A 26,656-nucleotide genomic window follows, 5' to 3' on the forward strand; every position below is an offset into this window, starting at 1 on the left:
GGGAGTTGTCTGAGCCCCTCACCTGGTGAGCACAGTACGACGTGGGCAGCCGTTACCTGCAGACGTGGTCTGGATAATAAGAACTGTGAGTAAAGGCCCTGAACTGCATCACTGACTCCGTGTCGTTACTGCTGCTGCCCTGCACCATCACCCCCATCCTCCGCATACACTGCCCTGAGGCTATACTCCTCCCGTGGGGAGTTATGCTACGCTCTGCTGCACCCACAACACCAGCCTTAGCGGTCTGCCCTGTAGCGGCGGTTCACTCTGACCGCAATCCACGGGTGGCGTAGTCGGACATTTAAACATCAAAACCACATAAATAGTTCCGCCACTGGTTTGACCGCCCTGAGCCACGGAACCGGATCGCCGCCACGAAGACTACAACCACCAGCATCCACCAAAAAGGGTCCGGCTCCGGGTGTCCCAAGGCCCAGGGGGTGCGTCAGAACATTTTCATCACCTTTCACAATCACCAATGGGACAAGGCAGGGATGTCCTCTGTCCCCTCTCTTATACATCCTAGTGACGGAGCACCTGCTCTCATCAATTCGCCATAACCCCAATATTTGGTGGATTGAGGTGGGAGGCACCGAGTACAAGTGCTCTCTATTTGCTGATGATGTCCTAGTATATATCACTCAATCACATATATCCATCCCTGCTGTTATGGCTGAAATAGATCACTTTGTTACATGGTAAAATTTTAAAATCAATGCAGCGAAGTCTGAGGCCCTCGATGTCTCCCTCCCTAAATCCATATAGGATTCCATCCAGTCCAACTTTCCCTTTGCCTGGCCCTCACAGGGTATCAAATACTTAGGAATTCCTATTCATAGAGACCTCTCCCATCTATGTTATCTTAATTTTGGGCCCTTTATTGAACAATTCCATACAGACCACGGTTGGCAAGTTAGAACTGTAAGATTCACTACGTGAACCACTGGTGTTTTGTGGAAAAGCACATGTACACCGCGTTCCAAATTATTATGCAAAAAGTGTTTAGGAGTGATAAGGGAAGAATTTGTTTGTTTGTCAGTTAAACTCATTGATGGTGATGTGTGTCAGGGCTCTTTATATCACTGTAAGCAATTGCAGACACCTGTGCTAATTAGTTTGGCAGGTGTGTCCAATAAAGGCAAGACTACTTAAGAAGGCTCTCTCACATTATTAAGCAGCCTACATTTTCTGCCAAAATGGGAAAGAAAAAGGATGTGTCGGCTGCTGAGAAGCAACAAATTGTGGAGTGTTTAGGTCAAGGCATGACTACAATCAACATTGTGCGATGATCAGGATGAAGTGTCTTGGCAATCAAGAAGTATGTAGCTGATTCACAGTACACACGTGTGCGTGCTGATAAGGGCAAATTGGGGACTCTTTCCTACAGGCAATTACATCAGGTTGAAAGAGCAGCGGCAAAAAAGCCTTGTCATAGCAGCAGACAAGTTTTTGAAGCTGCTTGTGCCTCCAACGTCCCCCGAACAACAAGATGCAGGGTCCTTCAGAGGTTTGCAGCTGTGCATACGCCATCCTGTCGACCTCCTCTATCCACTTCACACAAGCAGAAACGGCTCCAGTGGGCCAAACATTACATGAAGACTGATTTCAAAACTGTTTTGTTCACGGATGAGTGCCGTGCAGCGCTCGATGGTCCAGATGAATGGAGTGGAGGATGGCTGGTTGATGGACACCCCACGCAAACACGGCTACAGCGCCAACAAGGAGGAGGTGGAGTAATGTTTTGGGCTGGAATCATGGGGAGAGAGATTGTCGGCCCCTTTAGGATCCCTGAAGGCGCTAAAGATGAACTCCATAATGTATGTGGATTTTCTCAAACAGCACTTCCTGCCATGGTTCAAGAAGAAGAACCGTGTATTTCACAGCAAGATCATTTTTCTGCATGATAATGCACCATCTCATGCTGCACATAAAACATCTGCATCTCTGGCTGATATGGCCATAAAAGGGGACAAACTTATGGTGTGACCCCCATGCTCCCCTGACCTCTACCCCATTCAGAACCTTTGGAGCATCATTAAAAGGAGTGTCTATGATGGCGGGAGGCAGTTCACATCTAAGCAACAGCTCTGGGAGGGTATTCTGTCCTCATGCAAAACAATTGAAGCAGAAACCATCCAAAACCTGACAAATTCAATGGACGAGAGAGTTCAGAAGCTCCTTTCGAACAAGGGGTCCTATGTGAAAATGTAACATCACCTAGAATAAAGTTTTGAGTTGAAAACTGTTTGATTTCAGTTTCTAACAACCTGCTAATGCTTATAATTTCAAAAATGACCATTTTTTTGGTCTTTATTAAAATGAAAAGGTTGATCGAAAAGTTTGGGGGATCTAAGAGTGTGGCAACCCAGTAGTCATGATTACTTCGAATTCTGACAATATGAGGGTCATGCTGCAGGTAGTGCAGCAAGAAGGCACTTATGTGTCTTGCGCATCTCGGAGCCCCAAAATTATTTTCCGGGCTAGATGCAGCTAAAAATTATTTTTAATTTTAAATCTGGTGAAGCTTATTATAGATGGCCTAATAGGATCAGTGCTGCACACTGCTACAAAGCCCAAATTATTTTCCAGTCAAGATACAGATAAACATGATTAGTAATTTGAAAGCTTAAAACGGTTGGTAGGGTGATTTTAACCAATCATCAAGCTTTTACTCTCCCCAGGATGACACAGGGGTAGAAAAGTCGTTTCGGATCCATGATTTGTTCATCTTTATGAACGTGAGTCTGTCTACATTATCAGTGGAGAGCCGCGTGCGCTTATCTGTCAGCACACCACCAGCAGCGCTGAACACACGTTCAGACAGAACGCTGGCTGCGGGGCATGACAAGATCTCCAAGGCGTAAGTGGCTAGCTCCGGCCATTTATCCAGATTGGAAGCCCAAAAAGAGCAAGGGTCCAGTGACACAGTCGTGGCTTCAATGTTTACTTGGAGATACTCCTGTACCATCGTCTCTAGGCGTTGACTATGTGTCAGACTTCTTGTCTCCTGTGGCCTTGCAAAGGATGGGCTAAAAAAGTGGTGAAATGATTCCGTAAAATTGATGTTACAAGCAGATACTGTGGTTCTGTTACGGTTTGAGTGCTGAACACTTGACGGTCCCACGGTTGGCAAGTTGGAACTGTGAGATTCACTACGTGCACCACTGGTATTTTGTGGAAAAGCACATGTAAGATTCTGCAACAGTCTCTGCTGATACTCCTGCATGCGTGCATCCCTTTCTATGGCAGGAATAATTTCTGCAAATTTACTTTTGTACCGGGGATCTAACAGTGTGGCAACCCAGTAGTCAGGATTATTTCTAATTCTCACAATTCGAGGGTCATGTTGCCGGTAGTGCAGCAAGAAGGCACTCATGTGTGTTGCGCATCCAGGAGCACCAAGTCCCTGTTGTGTTGGTGGCGAGGTAACAATCATGCTTCCTTCCTCTGTCCTCTCCCCCCAACCTCGCACAACAGAAATGTGATCAACGTCTCCCTCATCTGATGAGTCTTCCATCAGTTCGTCCTCCACTTCTTCCTGGGCTCCTGCACCTTCCTCACTAGTTTGGCTGCTACCATGCGCCCTGGTTAAACCATCTCCCCCACCCTCACATGCCTGCCGCCTTGGTGCTGCCGACCGTCTGGACCTTGCAGATGTTAGCCCTTCCGCATACAACTTCTCCTCCTCTACTTCCTCCACCTCCTCTTGTGCCACCACCTGACTCCGAATTCTGTTTAACATGTGCTCCAGCATGTAAATCACCGGAATAGTCATGCTGATAATGGCATCGTCAGCACTAAACATCTTCGTCGCCATTTCAAAACTGTGCAGAAGGGTGCATAGGTCCCTGATCTGAGACCACTCCTCCAGCGTGATTTGCCCCACCTCTGAATCTCGTTGGCCCAGGCTATACGTCAGAACGTATTGCACCAGGGCTTGTCGGTGCTGCCACAGTCGCTGCAACATGTGCAGAGTTGAATTCCACCGGGTAGGCACATCGCATTTTAGCCGGTGAAGTGGCAGGCCCAACGACTTCTGTAGAGATGTAAGTCGCTGAGCTGCGGGATGCGAACGGCGGAAGTGAGCACACAGCGACCGTGCCCTCTGCAGTAGGCCATCCAGTCTGGGATAGTGGGCTAAAAATTGCTGGACAACCAGGTTCAACACGTGAGCCATACAAGGCACGTGTGTGACATTGCCCCGGCGAAGGGCCGCACCCAGGTTTGCAGCATTGTCGCACACGGCCTTCCCTGGTTTCAGGTCCAGTGGAGACAACCATTCATGAAATTGGTTCTCCAGAGCTGACCACAACTCCTCAGCTGTGTGACTCACATTTCCCAGACATTTCAATGTAAAAACCGCCTGATGACGTTGAGCCCTACTGCCAGCATAGTAAGGAGGTGTGCAGGATCCCTTCTGCGCAGTTAGAAAGCTTGTGGCATGACCAGACAGGCTTTGGGTGCAGGTGGAAGACCGAGAGGAGGTTGAGGAGGCAGACGCAGTGGAGGAAAAATGACATAAAGAGGATTGACGCACAACTCGTGGGGACGGCAAGACTTGGACAGCAGCCCCTTGTCCTGCTGTCACCATAGTTACCCAGTGCCCAGTCAGCGACATGTAACGCCCCTGTCCATGCCTACTCGTCCAAGTGTCTGTGGTGAAATGCACCCTGTCACACACAGAGTTTCTCAAAGAAGCGGTGATGTTGTGTGCGACATGCTGGTGGAGCGCAGGCACACCTTTCTTTGAGAAGTAGTGCCGACTGGGCATCTGGTACTGGGGCACTGCGACGGACATAAGGTCTCGAAAATCCTCTGTGTCCACCAGGCGGAAAGGCAGCATTTCTGTAGCCAAGAGCTTGCAGATGGTGAAATTCAACCTCTTAGCTTTCTCATGGCTAGGAGGAAATGGTCTTTTACTTGTCCACATCTGAGGGACCGAGGGCTGGCTATTGTGCTTAGACGGGGTTGATAAGGGTGTCCCCGGCAAACTGCCGGTCTGTGAGGAAGATGCAGGCAGACATGTTAGGTTGCCTTGATCCAAAGGTGGTGCTATCGATGTCGGACAGCGCTCAAGACCAGCTGGTGTTACCACCTCCAAAGAAAATGATGACCTGCCAATCACGCTGGCTGTTGCGGGTAAAGAGGTGGCAGGTCTGCGCCCCAAAACAGGTGTGACTGCTGTCCCCCCAGTCACAGAGGATGAAGAGGCCGCGGATGCACAAGATATGGCAGACGGTGGTTGGCCCGGCCGGCTAGACCGCATTGTAGCACACTGAGCTTCCCACTGCAACTTATGCTTCATGTCCATGTGCCGGTTCATGCATGAAGTACTCAAACTATGTATTTTTTGGCCTCTACTTAGCTTTTGCTGACAAATGTTACAGATAACACGAGTTGGGTCATCTTTATCGATCTGAAAAAATGCCCAGGCTATGCAAGGCTTAGCACCCATGCGACCTGAAGAGCCACCACGACTTGTGGTGAGAGGCAGAGTTGTGTTTGAGGATGCAGTTGTTGACGTGCTTCCAGTACTACGTCTCTGTCCAGGAAGGCGCAACCTGACCTCGTCGTCACTAGCATCTTCCTCCACCTCCTCTGCTGACCTCATCTCTTGGCTGACTGTGGGTTGACAGTAAGTGGGATCTCCGACCTCATCATCATCACCCTGTGCGTTATCACACCCGTCGTCCTCAGAGCCAACCTGTTCCTGCCCTGACAAAAAACTAAAGTTGTCGCTCCAATCAGGTATTTGAGTCTTATCATCGTCTTCCTCATTGTCTCCACCAACAGGAGTTACAGTTTGGGAATGAGGGTCTACATTATGGTCAGAACCTTCTGCGTCTGGTCCTGGATCCGACTCATAAAGATTCTGGGCATCAGTGCAGATCATTTCCTCGTCTGGATTCACAGAAGCGCTGGAGTCGACCTCTGATTCCCAGGCTATAGTATGAGTAAACAGCTCTGCAGACTCAACCATCTGTTCTACCTCATACTCAGACGGGCAGCTGGAGATTTGGGAGCTGTGAGGAAGCAAGTGCGATTTGGGTGACACCTTTGAGGACTGGAGTATTTGTGATGTTGAAGTTGATGTGGAGGAGAGCCCACTTAAAGGAGCACTTGATATCCGTTGAAGCACCTGCTGTTTTTGTGCCTCATCTGGAATTTGTAGCGATTGGCGTGGCCGTAAGAAAGGGATCTTATCACATTGTCCGCTAAAAGAAGTAGACATTTTAGTTTGGCTGGAAGATGGTCTTTCTTCTGCACCTACCCCACGGACACAACCTTTTTTCCCCTTCCCAACACGCCTATTCCCCTTTCCACCAGCAGCAGGCCTTTTTCCACTCATTTTGGTGGTTAACTAATTCACAACTCTGGAGTTGTTTGCACAAAAAAACAATGGATGGTAACCGAGCAGAGCTGAGTGGCCAAACTGTGGTATTAGGCCAAAACTATTGGCTGGGTTAGATGCAGAAAAAAATTATTTTTAATTTGCAACCTGATGGAGGTCAGTATAGATGGACTAATAGACCAAGTCCCACACACCGCTAGAAGCCCAAATATTTTTTCAGAGCTAGATGCAGAAATTTTTTTTATTCAATTTGCAACCTGATGGAGGTCAGTATAGATGGACTAATAGACCAAGTCCCACACACTGCTAGAAGCCCAAATATTTTTTCAGAGCTAGATGCAGAAAAAAATTATTTTTAATTTGCAACCTGATGGAGGTCAGTATAGATGGACTAATAGACCAAGTCCCACACACCGCTAGAAGCCCAAATATTTTTTCAGAGCTAGATGCAGAAATTTTTTTTATTCAATTTGCAACCTGATGGAGGTCAGTATAGATGGACTAATAGACCAAGTCCCACACACTGCTAGAAGCCCAAATATTTTTTCAGAGCTAGATGCAGAAAAAAATTATTTTTAATTTGCAACCTGATGGAGGTCAGTATAGATGGACTAATAGACCAAGTCCCACACACCGCTAGAAGCCCAAATATTTTTTCAGAGCTAGATGCAGAAAAAAATTATATTCAATTTGCAACCTGCTGGACGTCAGTATAGAAGGACTAATAGAACAAGTCCCACACACTGCTAGAAGCCCAAATATTTTTTCAGAGCTAAATGAAGAAAAAAATTATTTTTAATTTGCAACCTGATGGAGGTCAGTATAGATGGACTAATAGACCAAGTCCCACACACTGCTAGAAGCCCAAATATTTTTTCAGAGCTAGATGCAGAAAAAAAATATTTTTAATTTGCAACCTGATGGAGGTCAGTATAGATGGACTAATAGACCAAGTCCCACACACCGCTAGAAGCCCAAATATTTTTTCAGAGCTAGATGCAGAAAATTTTTTTATTCAATTTGCAACCTGATGGAGGTCAGTATAGATGGACTAATAGACCAAGTCCCACACACTGCTAGAAGCCCAAATATTTTTTCAGAGCTAGATGCAGAAAAAAATTATTTTTAATTTGCAACCTGATGGAGGTCAGTATAGATGGACTAATAGACCAAGTCCCACACACTGCTAGAAGCCCAAATATTTTTTCAGAGCTAGATGCAGAAAAAAATTATTTTTAATTTGCAACCTGATGGAGGTCAGTATAGATGGACTAATAGACCAAGTCCCACACACCGCTAGAAGCCCAAATATTTTTTCAGAGCTAGATGCAGAAAATTTTTTTATTCAATTTGCAACCTGATGGAGGTCAGTATAGATGGACTAATAGACCAAGTCCCACACACTGCTAGAAGCCCAAATATTTTTTCAGAGCTAGATGCAGAAAAAAATTATTTTTAATTTGCAACCTGATGGAGGTCAGTATAGATGGACTAATAGACCAAGTCCCACACACCGCTAGAAGCCCAAATATTTTTTCAGAGCTAGATGCAGAAAAATTTTTTATTCAATTTGCAACCTGCTGGACGTCAGTATAGAAGGACTAATAGAACAAGTCCCACACACTGCTAGAAGCCCAAATATTTTTTCAGAGCTAAATGAAGAAAAAAATTATTTTTAATTTGCAACCTGATGGAGGTCAGTATAGATGGACTAATAGACCAAGTCCCACACACTGCTAGAAGCCCAAATATTTTTTCAGAGCTAGATGCAGAAAAAAATTATTTTTAATTTGCAACCTGATGGAGGTCAGTATAGATGGACTAATAGACCAAGTCCCACACACCGCTAGAAGCCCAAATATTTTTTCAGAGCTAGATGCAGAAAATTTTTTTATTCAATTTGCAACCTGATGGAGGTCAGTATAGATGGACTAATAGACCAAGTCCCACACACTGCTAGAAGCCCAAATATTTTTTCAGAGCTAGATGCAGAAAAAAATTATTTTTAATTTGCAACCTGATGGAGGTCAGTATAGATGGACTAATAGAACATGTCCCACACGCTGCTAGAAGCCCAAATATTTTTTCAGAGATAAATGAAGAAAAAAATTATTTTTAATTTGCAACCTGATGGAGGTCAGTATAGATGGACTAATAGACCAAGTCCCACACACTGCTAGAAGCCCAAATATTTTTTCAGAGCTAGATGCAGAAAAAAATTATATTCAGTTTGCAACCTGATGGAGGTCAGTATAGATGGACTAATAGAATGATGCTATGCCCAAAAGATTTTACTTCACTAGGTGCAGTAAAAAAATTGGTATTCTATACACAGGTGGTATATCTTGCAACACAGATAGGCTACTCCACTGACTAACACACTCTGCAATAGGCCAAAAAGGATTAGCTTTGCTAGATTCAGCCAAATGCTGTGAAAAAAACTTGCACAGCACTGGCACAGACCTGCCTGGCAAAAACTGATAGGAACTGATGTAACCTAGTCCTGAAAAGGACTCCAATTACAATTATTCTTTACTCCCACAATCTATCTATTTAAGAGCACAGACCTGCCTGCTAAAAGTCGTAGGAAATGCTGTAACCTAGTCCTTAAAAGGACTGCAATCACAACTATTCCCTACTCCCAAGCTATCTGTATATTTGTGCGAAAATTGGCTTGAAATTAACAAGGTATAGCGCACACAGCAACAGCGGTGCCGTCTAACACGCAGCTGCAGCAGTGAGAAAATGGTGGCGACGGGGAAAATGGCTTGGTCTTATAAGGCAAGGACATGTGACATACACTGCCAATCACACATGCCCTTGCTTGTGTGAAAAAAAGCACTTCGCTCCGTGTGTGCGCTGCTGATAGGCTGACAGATTGCACCTCCCCACTGCAAATGCGGGAAAGAGAAAAAAAAATGGAGATCTTCATTGTTCCTGCAGAGATCCATCCCCTGCCCCTCCCCCCGCCCCGCTGTACACTCAAACTGCGTATTAACATTAATTTTCATCATTACTGAGAAAAAATCCAGTTATGATTTTGGTGCACGAACAGTTATCGAACATAACCTCGAACAGCCGAATTTTTCTCAAATTGTTCGTGTTCGCCGACCGGCTCGAACACCGCCCAAAACAGCTCGAATTTGAGATTGGCGAACAGTTCGAGTAGAACAACGCTCACCTCTACTTGGAAGCCATAAGCAAATCCTATGGGAGACCCACTTCCCAATAATGGGACTTATGTTTGTAATATGCTGTACTGCATGGCTCTTGTAAGGGGCATTGCAAGTTGCTCCATCCTAATTTTTGGAAGCTATTGCTTGGAAGGCATAATTAAATACTATGGGAGACCCACTCCCCAATAATGGGATTTATGTTTGTAATATGCTGAACTGCAGGGCTCTTGTAAGGGGCATTGCAAGTTGCTCCATCCTAATATTTGGAAGCTTTTGCTTGGAAGGCATAAGCAAATCCTATGGGAGACCCACTACCCAATAATGGGACTTATGTTTGTAATATGCTGTACTGCATGGCTCTTGTAAGGGGCATTGCAAGTTGCTCCGTCCTAATTTTTGGAAGCTTTTGCTTGGAAGGCATAAGAAAATCCTATGGGAGACCCACTCCCCAATAATGGGACATATGTTTGTAACATGCTCTGCTGTATGGTTCTTGTAAGGGGCATTGCAAGTTGCTCCATCCTAATTTTTGGAAGCTTTTGCTTGGAAGCCATAAGCAAATCCTATGGGAGACCCACTCCCCAATAATGGGACTTATGTTTGTAATATGCTGTACTGCATGGCTCTTGTAAGGGGCATTGCAAGTTGCTCCATCCTAATTTTTGGAAGCTTTTGCTTGGAAGGCATAAGAAAATACTATGGGAGACCCACTCCCCAATAATGGGACTTATGTTTATAATATGCAGAACTGCAGGGCTCTTGTAAGGGGCATTGCAAGTTGCTCCGTCCTAATATTTGGAAGCTTTTGCTTGGAAGGCATAAGCAAATCCTATGGGAGACCCTCTCCCCAATAATGGGACTTATGTTTGTAATATGCTGTACTGCATGGCTCTTGTAAGGGGCATTGCAAGTTGCTCCGTCCTAATTTCTGGAAGCTTTTGCTTGGAAGGCATAAGCAAATCCTATGGGAGACCCACTCCCCAATAATGGGACTTATGTTTGTAATATGCTGTACTGCATGGTTCATGTAAGGGGCATTGCAAGTTGCTCTGTCCTAATTTTTGGAAGCTTTTGCTTGGAAGGCATAAGCAAATCCTACGGGAGACCCACTCCCCAATAATGGGACTTATGTTTGTAATATGCTATACTGTATGGCTCTTGTAAGGGGCATTGCAAGTTGCTCCATCCTAATTTTTGGAAGCTTTTGCTTGGAAGGCATAAGCAAATACTATGGGAGACCCACTCCCCAATAATGGGACTTATGTTTGTAATATGCTGTACTGCATGGTTCTTGTAAAGGGCATTGCAAGTTGCTCCGTCCTAATTGTTGGAAGCTTTTGCTTGGAAGGCATAAGCAAATACTATGGGAGACCCACTCCCAATAATGGGACTTATGTACTGCAGGGCTCTTGTAAGTGGTATTGCAAGTTGCTCCATCCTAATTTATGGAAATTTTTGCTTGGAAGGCATAAGCAAATCCTATGGGAGACCCACTCCCCAATAATGGGACTTATGTTTGTAATATGCAGTACTGCATGGGTCTTGTAAGGGGCATTGCAAGTTGCTCCTTCCTAATTTTTGGAAGCTTTTGCTTGGAAGGCATAAGCAAATACTATGGGAAACCCACTACCCAATAATGGGACTTATGTTTGTAATATGCTGTACTACATGGCTCTTGTAAGGGGCATTGCAAGTTGCTCCGTCCTAATTTTTGGAAGCCTTTGCTTGGAAGGCATAAGCAAATCCTATGGGAGACCCACTCCCCAATAATGGGACGTATGTTTGTAATATGCTGTACTGCATGGTTCTTGTAAGTGGCACTGCAAGTTGCTCCATCCTAATTTTTGGAAGCTTTTGTTTGGAAGGCATAAGCAAATACTATGGGAGACCCACTCCCCAATAATGGGACTTATGTTTGTAATATGCTGTACTGCATGGCTCTTGTAAGGGGCATTGCAAGTTGCTCCGTCCTAATTTTTGGAAGCTTTTGCTTGGAAGGCATAAGCAAATACTATGGGAGACCCACTCCCCAATAATGGGACTTATGTTTGTAATATGCTGTACTGCATGGCTCTTGTAAGGGGCATTGCAAGTTGCTCCGTCCTAATTTTTGGAAGCTTTTGCTTGGAAGGCATAAGCAAATACTATGGGAGACCCACTCCCCAATAATGGGACTTATGTTTGCAATATGCTGTACTGCATGGCTCTTGTAAGGGGCACTGCAAGTTGCTCCATCCTAATCTTTGGAAGCTTTTGCTTGGAAGGCATAAGCAAATCCTATGGGAGACCCACTCCCCACTACTGGGACTTGTGTTTGTAATATGCTGTACTGCATGGCTCTTGTAAGGGGCATTGCAAGTTGCTCCATCCTAATTTTTGGAAGCTTTTGCTTGGAAGGCATAAGCAAATCCTATGGGAGACCCACTCCCCAATAATGGGACTTATGTTTTGTAATATGCTGTACTGCATGGTTCTTGTAAGGGGCATTGCAAGTTGCTCCGTCCTAATTTTTGGAAGCTTTTGCTTGGAAGGCATAAGCAAATACTATGGGAGACCCACTTCCCAATAATGGGACTTATGTTTGTAATATGCTGTACTGCATGGTTCTTGTAAGGGGCATTGCAAGTTGCTCCGTCCTAATTGTTGGAAGCTTTTGCTTGGAAGGCATAAGCAAATACTATGGGAGACCCACTCCCCAATAATGGGACTTATGTTTGTAATATGCTGTACTGCATGGCTCTTGTAAGGGGCATTGCAAGTTGCTCCATCCTAATTTTTGGAAGCTTTTGCTTGGAAGGCATAAGAAAATACTATGGGAGACCCACTCCCCAATAATGGGACTTATGTTTATAATATGCAGAACTGCAGGGCTCTTGTAAGGGGCATTGCAAGTTGCTCCGTCCTAATATTTGGAAGCTTTTGCTTGGAAGGCATAAGCAAATCCTATGGGAGACCCTCTCCCCAATAATGGGACTTATGTTTGTAATATGCTGTACTGCATGGCTCTTGTAAGGGGCATTGCAAGTTGCTCCGTCCTAATTTCTGGAAGCTTTTGCTTGGAAGGCATAAGCAAATCCTATGGGAGACCCACTCCCCAATAATGGGACTTATGTTTGTAATATGCTGTACTGCATGGTTCATGTAAGGGGCATTGCAAGTTGCTCTGTCCTAATTTTTGGAAGCTTTTGCTTGGAAGGCATAAGCAAATCCTACGGGAGACCCACTCCCCAATAATGGGACTTATGTTTGTAATATGCTGTACTGCATGGCTCTTGTAAGGGGCATTGCAAGTTGCACCATCCTAATTTTTGGAAGCTTTTGCTTGGAAGGCATAAGCAAATCCTATGGGAGACCCACTCCCCAATAATGGGACTTATGTTTGTAATATGCTGTACTGCATGGTTCTTGTAAAGGGCATTGCAAGTTGCTCCGTCCTAATTGTTGGAAGCTTTTGCTTGGAAGGCATAAGCAAATACTATGGGAGACCCACTCCCAATAATGGGACTTATGTACTGCAGGGCTCTTGTAAGTGGCATTGCAAGTTGCTCCATCCTAATTTTTGGAAATTTTTGCTTGGAAGGCATAAGCAAATCCTATGGGAGACCCACTCCCCAATAATGGGACTTATGTTTGTAATATGCAGTACTGCATGGGTCTTGTAAGGGGCATTGCAAGTTGCTCCTTCCTAATTTTTGGAAGCTTTTGCTTGGAAGGCATAAGCAAATACTATGGGAAACCCACTACCCAATAATGGGACTTATGTTTGTAATATGCTGTACTGCATGGCTCTTGTAAGGGGCATTGCAAGTTGCTCCGTCCTAATTTTTGGAAGCTTTTGCTTGGAAGGCATAAGCAAATACTATGGGAGACCCACTCCCCAATAATGGGACTTATGTTTGTAATATGCTGTACTGCATGGTTCTTGTAAGGGGCACTGCAAGTTGCTCCATCCTAATTTTTGGAAGCTTTTGTTTGGAAGGCATAAGCAAATACTATGGGAGACCCACTCCCCAATAATGGGACTTATGTTTGTAATATGCTGTACTGCATGGCTCTTGTAAGGGGCATTGCAAGTTGCTCCGTCCTAATTTTTGGAAGCTTTTGCTTGGAAGGCATAAGCAAATACTATGGGAGACCCACTCCCCAATAATGGGACTTATGTTTGTAATATGCTGTTCTGCATGGCTCTTGTAAGGGGCATTGCAAGTTGCTCCGTCCTAATTTTTGGAAGCTTTTGCTTGGAAGGCATAAGCAAATACTATGGGAGACCCACTCCCCAATAATGGGACTTATGTTTGCAATATGCTGTACTGCATGGCTCTTGTAAGGGGCACTGCAAGTTGCTCCATCCTTATCTTTGGAAGCTTTTGCTTGGAAGGCATAAGCAAATCCTATGGGAGACCCACTCCCCACTAATGGGACTTGTGTTTGTAATATGCTGTACTGCATGGCTCTTGTAAGGGGCATTGCAAGTTGCTCCATCCTAATTTTTGGAAGCTTTTGCTTGGAAGGCATAAGCAAATCCTATGGGAGACCCACTCCCCAATAATGGGACTTATGTTTGTAATATGCTGTACTGCATGGTTCTTGTAAGGGGCATTGCAAGTTGCTCCGTCCTAATTTTTGGAAGCTTTTGCTTGGAAGGCATAAGCAAATACTATGGGAGACCCACTTCCCAATAATGGGACTTATGTTTGTAATACGCTGTACTGCATGGTTCTTGTAAGGGGCATTGCAAGTTGCTCCGTCCTAATTGTTGGAAGCTTTTGCTTGGAAGGCATAAGCAAATACTATGGGAGACCCACTCCCCAATAATGGGACTTATGTTTGTAATATGCTGTACTGCATGGCTCTTGTAAGGGGCATTGCAAGTTGCTCCATCCTAATTTTTGGAAGCTTTTGCTTGGAAGGCATAAGAAAATACTATGGGAGACCCACTCCCCAATAATGGTACTTATGTTTATAATATGCAGAACTGCAGGGCTCTTGTAAGGGGCATTGCAAGTTGCTCCGTCCTAATATTTGGAAGCTTTTGCTTGGAAGGCATAAGCAAATCCTATGGGAGACCCTCTCCCCAATAATGGGACTTATGTTTGTAATATGCTGTACTGCATGGCTCTTGTAAGGGGCATTGCAAGTTGCTCCGTCCTAATTTCTGGAAGCTTTTGCTTGGAAGGCATAAGCAAATCCTATGGGAGACCCACTCCCCAATAATGGGACTTATGTTTGTAATATGCTGTACTGCATGGTTCATGTAAGGGGCATTGCAAGTTGCTCTGTCCTAATTTTTGGAAGCTTTTGCTTGGAAGGCATAAGCAAATCCTACGGGAGACCCACTCCCCAATAATGGGACTTATGTTTGTAATATGCTGTACTGCATGGCTCTTGTAAGGGGCATTGCAAGTTGCTCCATCCTAATTTTTGGAAGCTTTTGCTTGGAAGGCATAAGCAAATCCTATGGGAGACCCACTCCCCAATATTGGGACTTATGTTTGTAATATGCTGTACTGCATGGGTCTTGTAAGGGGCATTGCAAGTTGCTCCTTCCTAATTTTTGGAAGCTTTTGCTTGGAAGGCATAAGCAAATACTATGGGAAACCCACTACCCAATAATGGGACTTATGTTTGTAATATGCTGTACTGCATGGCTCTTGTAAGGGGCATTGCAAGTTGCTCCGTCCTAATTTTTGGAAGCTTTTGCTTGGAAGGCATAAGCAAATACTATGGGAGACCCACTCCCCAATAATGGGACTTATGTTTGTAATATGCTGTACTGCATGGCTCTTGTAAGGGGCATTGCAAGTTGCTCCGTCCTAATTTTTGGAAGCTTTTGCTTGGAAGGCATAAGCAAATACTATGGGAGACCCACTCCCCAATAATGGGACTTATGTTTGCAATATGCTGTACTGCATGGCTCTTGTAAGGGGCACTGCAAGTTGCTCCATCCTAATCTTTGGAAGCTTTTGCTTGGAAGGCATAAGCAAATCCTATGGGAGACCCACTCCCCACTAATGGGACTTGTGTTTGTAATATGCTGTACTGCATGGCTCTTGTAAGGGGCATTGCAAGTTGCTCCATCCTAATTTTTGGAAGCTTTTGCTTGGAAGGCATAAGCAAATCCTATGGGAGACCCACTCCCCAATAATGGGACTTATGTTTGTAATATGCTGTACTGCATGGTTCTTGTACGGGGCATTGCAAGTTGCTCCGTCCTAATTTTTGGAAGCTTTTGCTTGGAAGGCATAAGCAAATACTATGGGAGACCCACTTCCCAATAATGGGACTTATGTTTGTAATATGCTGTACTGCAGGGCTCTTGTAAGGGGCATTGCAAGTTGCTCCGTCCTAATTGTTGGAAGCTTTTGCTTGGAAGGCATAAGCAAATACTATGGGAGACCCACTCCCCAATATTGGGACTTATGTTTGTAATATGCTGTACTGCAGGGCTCTTGTAAGGGGCATTGCAAGTTGCTCCTTCCTAATTTTTGGAAGCTTTTGCATGGAAGGCATAAGCAAATCCTATGGGAGACCTACTACCCAATAATGGGACTTATGTTTGTAATATGCTGTAGCATGGCTTTTGTAAGGGGCATTGCAAGTTGCTCCGTCCTAATTTTTGGAAGCTTTTGCTTGGAAGGCATAAGAAAATGCTATGGGAGACCCACTCCCCAACAATGGGACTTATGTTTGTAACATGCTTTACTGTATGGTTCTTGTAAGGGGCATTGCAAGTTGCTCCATCCTAATTTTTGAAAGCTTTTGTTTGGAAGCCATAAGCAAATCCTATGGGAGACCCACTCCCCAATAATGGGACTTATGTTTGTAATATGCTGTACTGCATGGCTCTTGTAAGGGGCATTGCAAGTTGCTCCATCCTAATTTTTGGAAGCTTTTGCTTGGAAGGCATAAGCAAATCCTATGGGAGACCCACTCCCCAATAATGGGACTTATGTTTGTAATATCCTGTACTGCATGGTTCTTGTAAAGGGCATTGCAAGTTGCTCCGTCCTAATTGTTGGAAGCTTTTGCTTGGAAGGCATAAGCAAATACTATGGGAGACCCACTCCCAATAATGGGACTTATGTACTGCAGGGCTCTTGTAAGGGGCATTGCAAGTTGCTCCGTCCTAATTTTTGGAAGTTTTTGCTTGGAAGGCATAAGCAAATCCTATTGGAGACCCACGCCCCAATAATGGGACTTATGTTTGTAATATGCTGTACTGCATGGCTCTTGTAAGGGGCATTGCAAGTTGCTCCTTCCTAATTTTTGAAAGCTTTTGCTTGGAAGGCATAAGCAAATACTATGGGAGACCCACTACCCGATAATGGGACTTATGTTTGCAATATGCTGTACTACATGGCTCTTGTAAGGGGCATTGCAAGCTGCTCCGTCCTAATTTTTGGAAGCTTTTGCTTGGAAGGCATAAGCAAATACTATGGGAGACCCACTCCCCAATAATGGGACTTATGTTTGTAATATGCTGTACTGCATGGCTCTTGTAAGGGGCATTGCAAGTTGCTCCGTCCTATTTTTTGGAAGCTTTTGCTTGGAAGGCATAAGCAAATACTATGGGAGAACCACTCCCCAATAATGGGACTTATGTTTGTAATATGCTGTACTGCATGGCTCTTGTAAGGGGCACTGCAAGTTGCTCCATCCTAATCTTTGGAAGCTTTTGCTTGGAAGGCATAAGCAAATCCTATGGGAGACCCACTCCCCACTAATGGGACTTATGTTTGTAATATGCTGTACTGCATGGTTCTTGTAAGGGGCATTGCAAGTTGCTCCATCCTAATTTTTGGAAGCTTTTGCTTGGAAGGCATAAGCAAATCCTATGGGAGACCCACTCCCCAATAATGGGACTTATGTTTGTAATATGCTGTACTGCATGGTTCTTGTAAGGGGCATTGCAAGTTGCTCCATCCTAATTTTTGGAAGCTTTTGCTTGGAAGGCATAAGCAAATACTATGGGAGACCCAATTCCCAATAATGGGACTTATGTTTGTAATATGCTGTACTGCATGTTTCTTGTAAGGGGCATTGCAAGTTGCTCCGTCCTAATTGATGGAATCTTTTGCTTGGAAGCCATAAGCAAATATTATGGGAGACCCACTCCCCAATAATGGGACTTATGTTTGTAATATGCTGTACTGCACGGCTCTTGTAAGGGGCATTGCAAGTTGCTCCTTCCTAATTTTTGGAAGCTTTTGCTTGGAAGGCATAAGAAAATACTATGGGAGACCCACTCCCCAATAATGGGACTTATGTTTGTAATATGCTGTGCTGCATGGCTCTTGTAAGGGGCATTGCAAGTTGCTCCGTCCTAATTTTTGGAAGCTTTTGCTTGGAAGGCATAAGCAAATCCTATGGAAGACCTACTCCCCAATAATGGGACTTATGTTTGTAATATGCTGTACTGCATGGTTCTTGTAAGGGGCATTGCAAGTTGCTCCGTCCTAATTGTTGGAAGCTTTTGCTTGGAAGGCAAAAGCAAATACTATGGGAGACCCACTCCCCAATAATGGGACTTATGTTTGTAATATGCTGTACTGCATGGCTCTTGTAAGGGGCATTGCAAGTTGCTCCGTCCTAATTTTTGGAAGCTTTTGCTTGGAAGGCATAAGAAAATCCTATGGGAGACCCACTCCCCAATAATGGGACTTATGTTTGTAATATGCTGTACTGCATGGTTCTGGTAAGGGGCATTGCAAGTTGCTCCGTCCTAATTGATGGAAGCTTTTGCTTGGAAGCCATAAGCAAATACTATGGGAGACCCACTCCCCAATAATGGGACTTATGTTTGTAATATGCTGTACTGCACGGCTCTTGTAAGGGGCATTGCAAGTTGCTCCTTCCTAATTTTTGGAAGCTTTTGCTTGGAAGGCATAAGAAAATACTATGGGAGACCCACTCCCCAATAATGGGACTTATGTTTGTAATATGCTGTACTGCATGGCTCTTGTAAGGGGCATTGCAAGTTGCTCCGTCCTAATTTTTGGAAGCTTTTGCTTGGAAGGCATAAGCAAATCCTATGGAAGACCTACTCCCCAATAATGGGACTTATGTTTGTAATATGCTGTACTGCATGGTTCTTGTAAGGGGCATTGCAAGTTGCTCCGTCCTAACTTTTGGAAGCTTTTGCTTGGAAGACATACAAATACTATGGGAGACCCACTCCCCAATAATGGGACTTATGTTTGTAATATGCTGTACTGCATGGTTCTTGTAAGGGGCATTGCAAGTTGCTCCGTCCTAATTGTTGAAAGCTTTTGCTTGGAAGGCAAAAGCAAATACTATGGGAGACCCACTCCCCAATAATGGGACTTATGTTTGTAATATGCTGTACTGCAGGGCTCTTGTAAGGGGCATTGCAAGTTGCTCCTTCCTAATTTTTGGAAGCTTTTGCTTGGAAGGCATAAGCAAATCCTATGGGAGACCCACTACCCAATAATGGGACTTATGTTTGTAATATGCTGTACTGCATGGCTCTTGTAAGGGGCATTGCAAGTTGCTCCGTCCTAATTTTTGGAAGCTTTTGCTTGGAAGGCATAAGAAAATCCTATGGGAGACCCACTCCCCAATAATGGGACTTATGTTTGTAACATGCTCTACTGTATGGTTCTTGTAAGGGGCATTGCAAGTTGCTCCATCCCAATTTTTGAAAGCTTTTGCTTGGAAGCCATAAGCAAATACTATGGGAGACCCACTCCCCAATAATGGGACTTATGTTTGTAATATGCTGTACTGCATGGCTCTTGTAAGGGGCATTGCAAGTTGCTCCATCCTAATTTTTGGAAGCTTTTGCTTGGAAGGCATAAGCAAATCCTATGGGAGACCCTCTCCCCAATAATGGGACTTATGTTTGTAATATGCTGTACTGCATGGCTCTTGTAAGGGGCATTGCAAGTTGCTCCGTCCTAATTTCTGGAAGCTTTTGCTTGGAAGGCATAAGCAAATCCTATGGGAGACCCACTCCCCAATAATGGGACTTATGTTTGTAATATCCTGTACTACATGGTTCATGTAAGGGGCATTGCAAGTTGGTCTGTCCTAATTTTTGGAAGCTTTTGCTTGGAAGGCATAAGCAAATCCTACGGGAGACCCACTCCCCAATAATGGGACTTATGTTTGTAATATGCTGTACTGCATGGCTCTTGTAATGGGCATTGCAAGTTGCTCCATCCTAATTTTTTGGAAGCTTTTGCTTGGAAGGCATAAGCAAATACTATGGGAGACCCACTCCCCAATAATGGGACTTACGTTTGTAATATGTTGTACTGCATGGCTCTTCTAAGGGGCATGGCAAGTTTCTCCTTCCTAATCTTTGGAAGCTTTTGCTTGGAAGGCATAAGCAAATCCTATGGGAGATCCACTCCCCAATAATGGGTCATATGTTTGTAATATGCTGTACTGCATGGCTCTTGTAAGGGGCATTGCAAGTTGCTCCTTCCTAATTTTTGGAAGCTTTTGCTTGGAAGGCATAAGCAAATACTATGTGAGACCCACTACCCAATAATGGGACTTATGTTTGTAATATGCTGTACTACATGGCTCTTGTAAAGGGCATTGCAAGTTGCTCCGTCCTAATTTTTGGAAGCTTTTGCTTGGAAGGCATAAGCAAATCCTATGGGAGACCCACTCCCCAATAATGGGACATATGTTTGTAATATGCTGTACTGCATGGTTCTTGTAAGGGGCATTGCAAGTTGCTCCGTCTTAATTTTTGGAAGCTTTTGCTTGGAAGGCATAAGCAAATACTATGGGAGACCCACTCCCCAATAATGGGACTTATGTTTGTAATATGCTGTACTGCATGGCTCTTGTAAGGGGCATTGCAAGTTGCTCCGTCCTAATATTTGGAAGCTTTTGCTTGGAAGGCATAAGCAAATCCTATGGGAGACCCTCTCCCCAATAATTGGACTTATGTTTGTAATATGCTGTACTGCATGGCTCTTGTAAGGGGCATTGCAAGTTGCTCCGTCCTAATTTCTGGAAGCTTTTGCTTGGAAGGCATAAGCAAATCCTATGGGAGACCCACTCCCCAATAATGGGACTTATGTTTGTAATATCCTGTACTACATGGTTCATGTAAGGGGCATTGCAAGTTGGTCTGTCCTAATTTTTGGAAGCTTTTGCTGGGAAGGCATAAGCAAATCCTACGGGAGACCCACTCCCCAATAATGGGACTTATGTTTGTAATATGCTGTACTGCATGGCTCTTGTAAGGGGCATTGCAAGTTGCTCCGTCCTAATTTTTGGAAGCTTTTGCTTGGAAGGCATAAGCAAATACTATGGGAGACCCACTCCCCAATAATGGGACTTACGTTTGTAATATGTTGTACTGCATGGCTCTTGTAAGGGGCATGGCAAGTTTCTCCTTCCTAATCTTTGGAAGCTTTTGCTTGGAAGGCATAAGCAAATCCTATGGGAGACCCACTCCCTAATAATGGGTCTCATGTTTGTAATATGCTGTACTGCATGGCTCTTGTAAGGGGCATTGCAAGTTGCTCCATCCTAATTTTTGGAAGCTTTTGCTTGGAAGGCATAAGCAAATCCTATGGGAGACCCACTCCCCAATAATGGGACTTATGTTTGTAATATGCTGTACTGCATGGTTCTTGTAAAGGGCATTTCATGTTGCTCCGTCCTAATTGTTGGAAGCTTTTGCTTGGAAGGCATAAGCAAATACTATGGGAGACCCACTCCCAATAATGGGACTTATGTACTGCAGGGCTCTTGTAAGGGGCATTGCAAGTTGCTCCGTCCTAATTTTTGGAAGTTTTTGCTTGGAAGGCATAAGCAAATCCTATGGGAGACCCACGCCCCAATAATGGGACTTATGTTTGTAATATGCTGTACTGCATGGCTCTTGTAAGGGGCATTGCAAGTTGCTCCTTCCTAATTTTTGGAAGCTTTTGCTTGGAAGGCATAAGCAAATACTATGGGAGACCCACTACCCGATAATGGGACTTATGTTTGCAATATGCTGTACTACATGGCTCTTGTAATGGGCATTGCAAGTTGCTCCGTCCTAATTTTTGGAAGCTTTTGCTTGGAAGGCATAAGCAAATCCTATGGGAGACCCACTCCCCAATAATGGGACTTATGTTTGTAATATGCTGCACTGCATGTTTCTTGTAAGGGGCATTGCAAGTTGCTCCGTTTTAATTTTTGGAAGCTTTTGCTTGGAAGGCATAAGCAAATACTATGGGAGACCCACTCCCCAATAATGGGACTTATGTTTGTAATATGCTGTACTGCATGGCTCTTGTAAGGGGCATTGCAAGTTGCTCCGTCCAAATTTTTGGAAGCTTTTGCTTGGAAGGCATAAGCAAATACTATGGGAGACCCACTCCCCAATAATGGGACTTATGTTTGTAATATGCTGTACTGCATGGCTCTTGTAAGGGGCACTGCAAGATGCTCCATCCTAATTTTTGGAAGCTTTTGCTTGGAAGGCATAAGCAAAGCCTATGGAAGACCTACTCCCCAATAATGGGACTTATGTTTGTAATATGCTGTACTGCATCGTTCTTGTAAGGGGCATTGCAAGTTGCTCCGTCCTAATTTTTGGAAGCTTTTGCTTGGAACACATAAGCAAACACTATGGGAGACCCACTCCCCAATAATGGGACTTATGTTTGTAATATGCTGTACTGCATGGCTCTTGTAAGGGGCATTGCAAGTTGCTCCATCCTAATTTTTGGAAGCTTTTGCTTGGAAGGCATAAGCAAATCCTATGGGAGACCCACTCCCCAATAATGGGACTTATCTTTGTAATATGCTGTACTGCATGGTTCTTGTAAGGGGCACTGCAATTTGCTCCATCCTAATTTTTGGAAGCTTTTGTTTGGAAGGCATAAGCAAATACTATGGGAGACCCACTCCCCAATAATGGGACTTATCTTTGTAATATGCTGTACTGCATGGCTCTTGTAAGGGGCATTGCAAGTTGCTCCGTCCTAATTTTTGGAAGCTTTTGCTTGGAAGGCATAAGCAAATACTATGGGAGACCCACTCCCCAATAATGGGACTTATGTTTGTAATATGCTGTACTGCATGGCTCTTGTAAGGGGCATTGCAAGTTGCTCAGTCCTAATTTTTGGAAGCTTTTGCTTGGAAGGCATAAGCAATTACTATGGGAGACCCACTCCCCAATAATGGGACTTATGTTTGTAATATGCTGTACTGCATGGCTCTTGTAAGGGGCATTGCAAGTTGCTCCATCCTAATCTTTGGAAGCTTTTGCTTGGAAGGCATAAGCAAATCCTATGGGAGACCCACTCCCCACTAATGGGACTTATGTTTGTAATATGCTGTACTGCATGGCTCTTGTAAGGGGCATTGCAAGTTGCTCCGTCCTAATTTTTGATAGCTTTTGCTTGGAAGGCATGAGCAAATCCTATGGGAGACCCACTCCCCAATAATGGGACTTATGTTTGTAATATGCTGTACTGCATGGTTCTTGTAAGGGGCATTGCAAGTTGCTCCGTCCTAATTTTTGGAAGCTTTTGCTTGGAAGGCATAAGCAAATACTATGGGAGACCCACTTCCCAATAATGGGACTTATGTTTGTAATATGCTGTACTGCATGGTTCTTGTAAGGGGCATTGCAAGTTGCTCCGTCCTAATTGTTGGAAGCTTTTGCTTGGAAGGCATAAGCAAATACTATGGGAGACCCACTCCCCAATAATGGGACTTATGTTTGTAATATGCTGTACTGCAGGGCTCTTGTAAGGGGCATTGCAAGTTGCTCCTTCCTAATTTTTGGAAGCTTTTGCTTGGAAGGCATAAGAAAATACTATGGGAGACCCACTCCCCAATAATGGAACTTATGTTTGTAATATGCTGTACTGCATGGCTCTTGTAAGGGGCATTGCAAGTTGCTCCGTCCTAATTTTTGGAAGCTTTTGCTTGGAAGGCATAAGCAAATCCTATGGAAGACCTACTCCCCAATAATGGGAATTATGTTTGTAATATGCTGTACTGCTTGGTTCTTGTAAGGAGCATTGCAAGTTGCTCCGTCCTAATTTTTGGAAGCTTTTGCTTGGAAGACATAAGCAAATACTATGGGAGACCCACTCCCCAATAATGGGACTTATGTTTGTAATATGCTGTACTGCATGGTTCTTGTAAGGGGCATTGCAATTTGCTCCGTCCTAATTTTTGGAAGCTTTTGCTTGGAACACATAAGCAAATCCTATGGGAGACCCACTCCCCAATAATGGGACTTATGTTTGTAATATGCTGTACTGCATGGCTCTTGTAAGGGGCATTGCAAGTTGCTCCGTCCTAATTTTTGGAAGCTTTTGCTTGGAAGGCATAAGCAAATACTATGGGAGACCCACTCCCCAATAATGGGAATTATGTTTGTAATATGCTGTACTGCATGGCTCTTGTAAGGGGCACTGCAAGTTGCTCCATCCTAATCTTTGGAAGCTTTTGCTTGGAAGGCATAAGCAAATCCTATGGAAGACCCACTCCCCACTAATGGGACTTATGTTTGTAATATGCTGTACTGCATGGCTCTTGTAAGGGGCATTGCAAGTTGCTCCATCCTAATTTTTGGAAGCTTTTGCTTGGAAGGCATAAGCAAATCCTATGGGAGACCCACTCCCCAATAATGGGACTTATGTTTGTAATATGCTGTACTGCATGGTTCTTGTAAGGGGCATTGCAAGTTGCTCCGTCCTAATTTTTGGAAGCTTTTGCTTGGAAGGCATAAGCAAATACTATGGGAGACCCACTTCCCAATAATGGGACTTATGTTTTTAATATGCTGTACTGCATGGTTCTTGTAAGGGGCATTGCAAGTTGCTCCGTCCTAATTGTTGGAAGCTTTTGCTTGGAAGGCATAAGCAAATACTATGGGAGACCCACTCCCCAATAATGGGACTTATGATTGTAATATGCTGTACTGCAGGGCTCTTGTAAGGGGCATTGCAAGTTGCTCCTTCCTAATTTTTAGAAGCTTTTGCTTGGAAGGCATAAGAAAATAATATGGGAGACCCACTCCCCAATAATGGGACTTATGTTTCTAATATGCTGTACTGCATGGCTCTTGTAAGGGGCATTGCAAGTTGCTCCGTCCTAATTTTTGGAAGCTTTTGCTTGGAAGGCATAAGCAAATCCTATGGAAGACCTACTCCCCAATAATGGGACTTATGTTTGTAATATGCTGTACTGCATGGTTCTTGCAAGGGGCATTGCAAGTTGCTCCGTCCTAATTTTTGGAAGCTTTTGCTTGGAAGACATAAGCAAATACTATGGGAGACCCACTCCCCAATAATGGGACTTATGTTTGTAATATGCTGTACTGCATGGTTCTTGTAAGGGGCATTGCAAGTTGCTCCGTCCTAATTGTTGGAAGCTTTTGCTTGGAAGGCATAAGCAAATACTATGGGAGACCCACTCCCCAATAATGGGACGTATGTTTGTAATATGCTGTACTGCAGGGCTCTTGTAAGGGGCATTGCAAGTTGCTCCTTCCTAATTTTTGGAAGCTTTTGCTTGGAAGGCATAAGCAAATCCTATGGGAGACCCACTACCCAATAATGGGACTTATGTTTGTAATATGCTGTACTGCATGGTTCTTGTAAGGGGCACTGCAAGTTGCTCCATCCTAATTTTTGGAAGCTTTTGTTTGGAAGGCATAAGCAAATACTATGGGAGACCCACTCCCCAATAATGGGACTTATGTTTGTAATATGCTGTACTGCATGGCTCTTGTAAGGGGCATTGCAAGTTGCTCCGTCCTAATTTTTGGAAGCTTTTGCTTGGAAGGCATGAGCAAATACTATGGGAGACTAACTCCCCAATAATGGGACTTATGTTTGTAATATGCTGTACTGCATGGCTCTTGTAAGGGGCATTGCAAGTTGCTCCGTCCTAATTTTTGGAAGCTTTTGCTTGGAAGGCATAAGCAAATACTATGGGAGACCCACTCCCCAATAATGGGAATTATGTTTGTAATATGCTGTACTGCATGGCTCTTGTAAGGGGCACTGCAAGTTGCTCCATCCTAATCTTTGGAAGCTTTTGCTTGGAAGGCATAAGCAAATCCTATGGGAGACCCACTCCCCACTAATGGGACTTATGTTTGTAATATGCTGTACTGCATGGCTCTTGTAAGGGGCATTGCAAGTTGCTCCATCCTAATTTTTGGAAGCTTTTGCTTGGAAGGCATAAGCAAATCCTATGGGAGACCCACTCCCCAATAATGGGACTTATGTTTGTAATATGCTGTACTGCATGGTTCTTGTAAGGGGCATTGCAAGTTGCTCCGTCCTAATTTTTGGAAGCTTTTGCTTGGAAGGCATAAGCAAATACTATGGGAGACCCACTTCCCAATAATGGGACTTATGTTTTTAATATGCTGTACTGCATGGTTCTTGTAAGGGGCATTGCAAGTTGCTCCGTCCTAATTGTTGGAAGCTTTTGCTTGGAAGGCATAAGCAAATACTATGGGAGACCCACTCCCCAATAATGGGACTTATGATTGTAATATGCTGTACTGCAGGGCTCTTGTAAGGGGCATTGCAAGTTGCTCCTTCCTAATTTTTGGAAGCTTTTGCTTGGAAGGCATAAGAAAATAATATGGGAGACCCACTCCCCAATAATGGGACTTATGTTTCTAATATGCTGTACTGCATGGCTCTTGTAAGGGGCATTGCAAGTTGCTCCGTCCTAATTTTTGGAAGCTTTTGCTTGGAAGGCATAAGCAAATCCTATGGAAGACCTACTCCCCAATAATGGGACTTATGTTTGTAATATGCTGTACTGCATGGTTCTTGCAAGGGGCATTGCAAGTTGCTCCGTCCTAATTTTTGGAAGCTTTTGCTTGGAAGACATAAGCAAATACTATGGGAGACCCACTCCCCAATAATGGGACTTATGTTTGTAATATGCTGTACTGCATGGTTCTTGTAAGGGGCATTGCAAGTTGCTCCGTCCTAATTGTTGGAAGCTTTTGCTTGGAAGGCATAAGCAAATACTATGGGAGACCCACTCCCCAATAATGGGACTTATGTTTGTAATATGCTGTACTGCAGGGCTCTTGTAAGGGGCATTGCAAGTTGCTCCTTCCTAATTTTTGGAAGCTTTTGCTTGGAAGGCATAAGCAAATCCT

Source organism: Phyllobates terribilis, unplaced genomic scaffold (assembly GCF_046119375.1).
Source record: "Phyllobates terribilis strain yellow unplaced genomic scaffold, ASM4611937v1 Scaffold_5__5_contigs__length_657084704, whole genome shotgun sequence".
Lineage (NCBI taxonomy): Eukaryota > Metazoa > Chordata > Amphibia > Anura > Dendrobatidae > Phyllobates > Phyllobates terribilis.